Here is a 7210-nt window from a genome sequence, read left to right on the forward strand (position 1 = left end):
GGGCTGATGATTTTCGTGACTTTAAATGGCCCCAAGAAGCAAGGAGAGAGTTTCCAGGAGTCTGTTTTAAGAGGAATATTTTTAGAGGAAAGCCAAACTAACCTGGCTGATATTGAGGAGCGGGGCAACAGTGCTTGTCCCAGGTCATCATTGTAAATAAGAATTTGTTCTTAATGTTTTGCCTGGTAAAATAAATGTTAAATAAAATAAATAAAACAGCTGCTTTCATCCTGGTCCCAGATTGGAGAAGGGCTGCCCTGGTTCTTTTCCAAATCTTGCAGCAGTGTTGGAGGGGGTGTTGGATGGAGGGCACTGCCAGGTCCTTCTCCTCAGACAAGAACAGTGGAGGCTGGTAACCTAGAGATGCTTGAAAAGGGGATAGGCCGGTAGCAGAACTCACCAAGGAGTTGTGGGAATATTCAATCCACGGCAAGAAGGTGCTCCAGGTAGAGGGATTGGAGGAAACAACACAGCATAGCGCAGTCTCCAGGTCTTGGTTTGCCCGCTCAGTTTGTCCATTAGTCTGGCGGTGAAGGCCAGAGCTAAGACTCACCAATGCGCCAAAGCCCTCACAGAAAGAACGCCAAACTTGTGCTGTGAATCGCATTCCGCGGTCGAAAACTATATCCACCGGAATACCATGGTAACACATGGTTAGTTATCTGATCTGCAGTCTCCTTGGCAGTCAGAAGTTTCGGCAGGGCACCGAAATGGGCTGCTTTGGAGAACAGGCCAACTATTGTGACAATGAGACAATGTTACCCTGAGACAGGGGAAGACCAGTCACAAAGTCCACTGCCACGTGAGATGAAGGGCATTTCGGAACAGGGAGCGGTTGGAGCAGACTGGAGGGCAGTGAGTGGGAGGCTTTCCCCCTGGCACACACCTGGCATGCCAAAACATAGGCATGTCGACAGTGTGCCACCAAGTGACATTTCAACAGGGAGAGTGTTTGGTTGACCCCCAGATGGCAGGTGAATCGTGAGCAGTGAACCCATTCTAGTACCTTGGAGTGAAGAGGATCTGGAACAAAGAGGGTAGATCTTTAATCTTCCGGCAAACACCAGCGACCATCCATGTGGGCGATATGATGGAGGGGTAGGAGTGTCCTCCTGGGAAAACTGGTGTGAAAGTCCATCTGGCTTGATATTGCGGGACCCAGGACAATATGTGAGGATAAAGTTAAACCTACTGAAAAAGAGCAACCAGCAGGCTTGCCGGGAATTTAAACGTTTATATGACTGCATGTAAGCTAAATTTTTATGGTTAGTCCAAACAAGGAAAGGATGCCCAGCCCCCTCTAACCAGTGGTGCCACTCCTCCAAAGCAAGCTTAACTGCCAATAGTTCTCAATCCCTCACATTGTAGTTGCTCTCTGCTTGTGTAAGGCAATGTGGAAAAAAAAGGCACAGGGGTAAAACCGATTGTGTGGGTCAAACCTTTCAGAGAGAACTGCTCCAACACCCGTATCTGAGGCAACCACCTCTACAACAAACTGGCGAGAGGGATGATACTCGCGGCAAGAGAGTCTCAGATATATTGCTCCATAGTCTCAGGTTCAGGTTTGGAGAGAATATAGAGACAACTGGAGGGCGAGGAAGCACTGGGCAGTCGATTGCGCCATCGTATGGTCTGTGGGGAGGAAGAGACAGCTCCCGACTCTTACTAAAAACGTCCCCTAGGTCATGGTAGTCGCTCAGCACTGAGGAGAGATCAGGCTTGTCTGGAGGACAGTTGGCGAGTTGGCTTTCCCTGCTGGTGACAGCGCAAATTGTAGGCAGTTAACACAGCAAAAAGGACTCCACTCCGACACCTTCCCCCTGGCCCAGTGAATTATAGGATTGTGAATAACAAGGGGTGACCCAGTATAAGTGGCATAGTGGGAACAGAAATTACATAGAATCGTCTGGTTTCATGGTGATTATCCACCAAAACTAAGGAAACGGGCTCAGTGATATGTGTTACCCTGGCCAGTAGCCTCCCATTAAGAGCTAGGGCTATGAGTGATTGCTCCAGTGGCTCCAACCCTACAACGCACTTTTCGGCCACCTGCTGGTCTAAAAAGTCTTCTTCTGCTCCAGAGTCAATAAGAGCCAAGTCAGGTAGAGTAACAGTTTTAAAGCACAAAGTGGCATCGAGCTGTAATTTATTGTGCTTCTTCTCTGGGATTGGTTGTTGACCCACCAGTACTCCCAGTCCTGCTGATGGGTGCCCCCTTTTGGCTGAACCGGGCAAGTTACGAGAAAATGTCCACAATACAGGCACTCACCCACCTGTCGGCGTGTGCTCGACCCAGCTGCATCAGCTCCTCTGGTGGGGGTGTTGCAGGGTGATGCATGACCCGAACGGTGTTTCTCTTTTTGATGACTCTGCAGGCGATTGTCAGTACAGTTCACTAAGGAAATCAGAGATTTAAGGCCAGGTGGGTCGTCTCGAGAAACCAGTTCATCCTTTAATTTGTCACTTTGTCTCTTCACAAAGACAGCCTTTAATGTGCTGTCAGTCCAATCCACCTCCGCCACCAGTGTCCAAAACTCGATGGTGTAATCTGCCACGGACCTGGGACCTTGAACGAGACTTAACAAACGAAGAGAGGCGTTAGCTTGGTAATGTGGGTGATCGAAGATGAGTTTAAACTCTCCCACAAACCCATCAAAAGTCACATGGTCTAACATGGGTCCGGAGGTTCTGTTTGTGTTGCCTAATAATGATTCAGTCTTGCAAAAATGCCTGGCGTAGCGTTTGGTCCGGTCTGAGTCTGATTGGTCCATGTTGGCCAGAATCTTCTGTCATAACGATTGACAGGGGGACCATACATTCAGACTTGGGAAAAAGGTTTAAAAAAGTCTATTTACAGACACGGGAATGCAAAAGAAGATTGGGTAGCGGGGTCAGAGGCTGGAAAGTCCGTACCGGTCGAGGTGAAATGGGTCGGAGGCTGAGATGTTCAAATCGGTCATGGAGAACTGGGTCGGAGATGGAGGCACTGCATAGTTCTACAGAGCGGGATCTGATGGAGAACAAAAAATAGCCAACTGAGTATCGAGGGCATAAATAGACTAAGCCAAGCAGAGTAGTACTACAGAGGATACACGGGCGATCTGGAGCTGAGTGTCAGGTCCTCGATCCCTTCGTCCTCCCCAGGTGCACCTTGATTGTGGATGCATTGCAGGTGTGTTTGGGAAGAGCCAGAATCTCTGCCCAGTTCCAGGCTCCAACACAGAAGGGAGAGAGACAGAACTAGACCAAGGACCCAACCAGGACCCAACCAGAACTCACCCTTAGTCCTGATAAGACATTGCTCTAAGTTTTAGTTGAGTTGTGATTTTAAGTTTCTCCAAATATTTTTTTCCTGAATGGTTTAAACTTACTTTTCCATTCTAACACTGGTTTTAATTTCACTTAATAAACCTGATTCACTTCTTGTGCGTTCTTTAGACTAGTCTGAGTTTAGTCTAGTTCTGAGGTGGTGTAAAGCTCTTCTAGATGATGTCATCTGCCGGCTACCCCACTGTTTTAAATTCTGTGGTTTTCTTGTCCTGACCTCAATATCTTTGTCATACGTTTCACCCAAGTTAATAAGACCAGCAGCGCTCTCTGTGTTGCTGGAAGTCGCCTGGCAGAGTTATTTGGTGCGATGAGAAACAGGCATGCTAGTGGTCGGCAAACTCTCTGACCTGCATGCCAGCACCCTCTGCACCATTTCGCAGTTTAATTCAGGTTTGCAGCTTCTACCCCCAACTCTCTCACACACACACGTACGCACGTGCTGGGTTTCCATGCGTCTTGGGGACATTACATTGCATTCATTTCCTGGAGACTGATCCTATCCTTCACCATAACTACTGACTGCCTAACCTTAACCTAAACCCAAACATTTCTCCCATATATTAAAGGCACTGTAAGTGACTGGAGTGATTTGGAGCAATTATTCCTCACTTTCCTAATAGATTTTAGATTATTTGTTTCTTAACTTTATTAACTTTCAGAGGCCAGAAGGAACTGTCACAGTAATGCTAACATTATTCATTTGGATCTTAAAGCTACCATCTGTAATTAGATTTGCCAACCCGTCCTGTTGTATTCTCACACTTCACCACTAGATGCTATCTACATTTCTTCTGTCTGATAGTGTGCCAGCTTTGGTCTGACAGAAGAAGAGCACTGGCCTGAGCAAAGGCCAGGTGATGGGAGAAGGGATCAGTTTTCACATCTTCCATCTACTGGTGAGAAAAAAAATCAAATAAACTTGAAAGTAGCTTTAATAGCTTTTATTTCTTTTTTTAACAGTGTATCAGTACTGAAGCAAAATAAACTAACTTTATTGCTACATGAAAGAAATATGCACTGTGCACAACGGTAGCCAGCTAGTTCAAATCAGAGGGACAGTCAGAGCAACCATTTCCATCGTAAAATAATGTCTATGAGGTTTTAGCCAAGTCATGCTAAAATAAATAAATTCAGACAGAACAGATCAGACAGTGGACAACTGCGGGTGCATGTCACTGACAATATGTTAAACACTTTATAAATGAGGAGAAAACCTTACTAGAGGACACTTCTTCTTTTACAAAGATACCTTTGTGTTGCAATGCTAATGCTAATTTCAGATCCTAATAAACATTTAAAATAATGCCACGGACTGAAATAATCTACACCTAAAAATAACTGGGTCTTCTTTACAACAAATCAAGAAGTGTCCTCTGGTGAAGTTTCCGTCCTTTAAAAAAAAGTATTTAGCACATTGTCAGTGACATCCACCTGTAGCTCCCTGTCCACTGTCCGATCTGTCAGAATTGATTGATTTTAGCACAACTCTACAAAAACCTCATACACATTATATTATACTGGAAATGATCATGCCGTCTGTCCCTCTGATTGGAACTAGCTGATCACCGTTGTGCACAGATACAGCCCCTTCAACTTTAAAAAATGTTGTTGCTCTAATAATAAAATATTTACATCACAGGGACCTGATTTGAATAGAGTGAGTATACAGATTTTAGTCCCCACAACGTAATAAATTCCCACCTGCACACACACATATAGCCTTCTCTCTTTTTAACTTGCTTTCCATGAGCTAAGCAGCATGTGAACACCTGCTATTTCCAATGACACACTCTTTGTCGTGCAGAGCTTGGAGGTGTAAATCATTGTCGGCCACACTAGAATATAAATGAGTGACACCTCCAAAGAGCTGCTGGAGAAAGCTGGGCAGAACAGAACATGTGCTCAGCGTCCAGGAATTTCTCTCCCTCTCCGCCTTTTCTCATTCATGCACTGCTCAATGGCACGCAGCAAGCAAACAAACGCACATCGCCCCAGCTGTCTCACTTCCATTACAGGAACCAGAAAATGCATAAAATCAATTTGAGACAAAGTAAGGTTTTCAAAGAGTGGGGAAGCCTTGGCTGGATTGACACTGCATGACTGCCAAGAGTGTTGCATAAGAGTTTTCCTGCATGTGATAGTGATTCTGTTTGTATAAATCATTACATTTTGACATGCACTATATAACTTTTCTTGGGCTGCGTTCACTTCTTGCTCGTCTCCATGGAGATGCTGTCCAGGAATTGGCCACATGCAGTATAATAATACAATTTCCATCTAGACAAAGACAAGTTACAGGTCAGATCTGTGGAAAGGCAACCCTGTCCCAAAGAATGCCTGTTTTTAAAGGTATTTTCGTAGCTGTACTGTGAAACATTCCATGCAAAGTGACAAGATCTTGATGAAAACAAGCAGATACTGGATCTCCCTAACTGGAAAGTTACATAGTGCACCTTTAAATGTGTGCATAACAGTAGTGGTAATAACGTTCAAAGTACTAGCAGAAGCACTGGCAACAGAAGTACATATATCTTCTTTAATGCATAATTACTTTGGCTTGTAGGGGTTATTTAACTGAACAGTGAGTATGAAATGGGGACATGAAAATCAGGGACAGAGCCTGGCATGTGTACTATAACCAAAGCTATGTACCGTAGCTGTATGTACTTTTTTATGAACATAATATAATGGTGTATTTTGTTCTTTACTATCAGTTCAATTTCAATTCAATGTATTTTTTAAGGCCCCAAATCAGTTGTAAATGCCTCTTTGGGCTAAACAAGATCATTGATTTAACCAACAGAAAGTTAGAAAATTTGCCAATACAGACAAGCAGATTAACCAACATTCATTAGAAAACAGGCAAATGGATAACTGTCCCAGAACATCTCTTGTCTCTACACCCTCCTTCAGTGGGAAAAAGAGAAACCCCAAGGACAACCACAGTGAAGCAGAGATCCACTCCCACATGGTCCATCCTATCTTTACCCTAACTTCATCTGTGTTTTGTTACTTTCTCTGGCGACATCTCTATATCCACTACTGCATATGACTTGTGAATTGGTGCTGAGTGGCCGTTGGTGGGCTGTGTAGAGGGAAATGGTTTCAGTAATCCTGGCAGTGCAGTGGGGGCCCCCGAGTGATAAATCCATGGACGGCCCTTTGACTCAAGGGTCTTTTTCTTTGCAATTCTCCTACTGTAGCCGTGGAGATTCACACAAGGGGCTATGTCATTATTCTCTATTTAGATCTGCTAATTAACTCTATACTGTTCCTAAATCATTCTACCTTAAGACCCGGAATCCGCCAAACACAAAAAGAAAAGAAAGTGACTTGATTTAAAAGTAGGCTCTGCATAGGGGGGTCAGGCTGTAGAAATAAAGAGGTTAATCCTAGGCTTAGTTACATGAAAGAAAACTAGAAATTCAGACTAAAAGAAATTTAAGGAGAAACTAACATGGAAAACATTTATTGTTTTTTCACTGTTTTATTTCAACCAGTTTGATTAATTTAGCTATAGGCTAGTTGTGAAAAATATATAATTTAGAGAGTCTACTGGATATTTGAAATTTGTAAGGGATATTTTAAAAAGCGGGTAAAAGAAGACTTTGAGTAGTCTTTAACACCGTACTTGTACTGATATATTTTATACTACACTTGTACTCTGCATTACAATTAAACTCAAATAGTTAATTAAATGTTACATTTTTTGAGAAATTGTTTGGATTATTTCTGTTTGAGTAATATTATTTTATACTTATACTTACTAGCGAAGAGGAGGACTTGAAGTGGTTGGAACAGCATTCTGTATCCTTATAAATAACTTCCGAAACTGAACTTTTATTACAGTTACAAATGTTGCCCTTTAAGATATGAGCCC

Source organism: Periophthalmus magnuspinnatus, chromosome 8 (assembly GCF_009829125.3).
Source record: "Periophthalmus magnuspinnatus isolate fPerMag1 chromosome 8, fPerMag1.2.pri, whole genome shotgun sequence".
In the NCBI taxonomy this organism is placed as follows: domain Eukaryota; kingdom Metazoa; phylum Chordata; class Actinopteri; order Gobiiformes; family Gobiidae; genus Periophthalmus; species Periophthalmus magnuspinnatus.